This window comes from Falco biarmicus, chromosome 7 (genome assembly GCF_023638135.1).
Source record: "Falco biarmicus isolate bFalBia1 chromosome 7, bFalBia1.pri, whole genome shotgun sequence".
NCBI classification, from domain to species: domain Eukaryota; kingdom Metazoa; phylum Chordata; class Aves; order Falconiformes; family Falconidae; genus Falco; species Falco biarmicus.
In genome coordinates this window covers 69,664,435-69,666,588 of record NC_079294.1, presented here as the reverse complement: position 1 = coordinate 69,666,588, position 2,154 = coordinate 69,664,435, and positions in this window count along the sequence as shown.

Here is a 2,154-nt window from a genome sequence, read left to right as displayed (position 1 = left end):
GTATTGTTTCTAATATTTGTATTTGCATCAGTCGCTACTTTATGACGGTGTCTTATCAAGTATGATCTACGTGTATTAAGTGTAGCATAAAGTTCTGCAATATTAACTTGGAAATGCTGTGTTTCTTTTTAATTTGAAGGACTCCTAGTTAACCCCCATGCATCCAGTTCCAGTGGGTGAAGTGGATTCTCTTTCTCTGGGTTCATTATATAGTCTGTAAGTAGTGATAATACAGAATTCTTGAAAGGCTGCTTCTTAGAAGCCTGAGCCCTGGGAGCACACTTTGCCTGGCTTCTGTTAATCACCTTCCTACTCTAATTCAATTTTATATGCACAGCAGCATCTTAAATGGTAAACTGGAGGGCTGCGAGGTGTGCTGTGAGTTGCACCGCTCCGTCAGGTTGCTGTTTTTAATGTGTGTCTGGAAGTTGTTACAACTTCTTGTGCTCCTGGTTCTTCTCTCGGTGCCATTGTAAAAATCACTGTGGCCAAAGCCCAAGTAGGTGGTTAAGAAATGCTTTTAAGAGAAATGTGAACAAATGCGGACAGGAAAGAGGGTCTGACGCTGCAAAGGTGCCTTGTTTCTTATTTTCATGGGCAGATTTGTGTTGTACTTGGCTTTGACCTCTCTGGATCAGGCATGTAAAGCTTATCTCTCTTCAGGATGTTGCAAGTTCCCTGCAAGCTTATGCACTTTTTCTGGGAAGGTCACTAATGGAATTGGCTCCGAGCTGCACAGTTACACAGATTACACTATTGTGTAAGTCTGTCCTGTCTAGATTTTGTTTCTTTTCCTTGCTTCCCTGTGTATTTCCCAAGGCAGCTTGTCTGTGCTCAGGCACCATGAAGGTAGGAACTTGCTATTCCAGCCCTCTCAGCTAAACTCTGTCTGGGAGCCATGTCCTGTTTAGATCTTCTAAGTCTTCTCCTGCCCTTAGGCCTATTAAGAAAATCTTCTGTAATGGCTCATTTAGGTCAATTTTACAGTAACTCCTCTCTGTAAACCATGTGCCTGCACGCTTCATTACTGAGAAGGTAATTCCCAACGCAGTAAGAAGGGAAGTCTGCTGGACCGAATTCAGTACGTCGGGTTTGCTTTCTTACTGTGAGTCGGCATCTGCAGGACAGGCTCTGGAGCTCCCCGAGAAGTGGCTTCATCTCCCGCAGACAGCAAAGCATTAAACCCCATCTCACACGCGTGCTGCACCCCTGTGCCAGGAGTGCAGCGCTCTTTGGGGTGTCTATGGGGAAGATGAATGAGGTCTTTGGTCACGTCTATTAAAAGCACTGCATGACTTGGCTGGGGTCTAAGTAGCTATTTCTAGGCAAAATACCAGGTTTTAATCACAGCTGTTATGGCAGGAAACCACAGCGTCTGGGGATCTGAGCACCATTCTGCCACAGGGCTGCTCTGGTGCTGGCGGGTGTGAGTCTGCACCGGCTGCCTCGCAGGGTCCCGCACCCACGCACTGCCCTGAACGCGGGGTGCACCCTACCCAGGGCGACTGCCTGCGTGTAGAGGTGGGAATGGGCTGGCCTGGGCCCAGGGAGGGTGGGAGCAGCCTCAAATTCTTGGTGGTTGGCTCTTGAGGGGGGTGCCTGGACAAGATTCCAGCAGGGCTATGTCCCACCCTCTTCCGCCTGCCTCTGTACCCAGGCACAAACAGTGCAAAATTGATTGTTTTTGTACAGGGCGGTGCTGGCTGAGGGATGGGCTGCTGGAACACAGACCATAATGAACTATTTAAAAGAGCACCAGGGGTCTCTTGTTAAATGGAAAAGAACAATATTGAGCAATGATGTGAGTGGAAGTTGCCATGGAAACCGGGGCAGCGCTGGGGAGCAGCTGCACTGCTTCCGAGGCAGATTCCTACCCGCAGGAATCCACCCAGGGGAGTGCAGGAATCCACCCAGGGAAGCGTAGGGCAGGCACGAAGGCTGGGAGCTGCCACGGGGGCTGGGGGCTCCCTCGCCCAGCTCCGGGCTGGTGGGAGCAGAAGCTCCGGAGCACACAGCTCCAGATGCAGGTGGGTGTGAGATGTGCGCTCCACTCGCTGCCTGGTATTGTTAGAATCACTGTGCCCTCTTCTCAGCGTTTAATGAACAGCTTCATGAGGCTAATTAGCTACTGCTCTTTATTCATCATGGCCATGA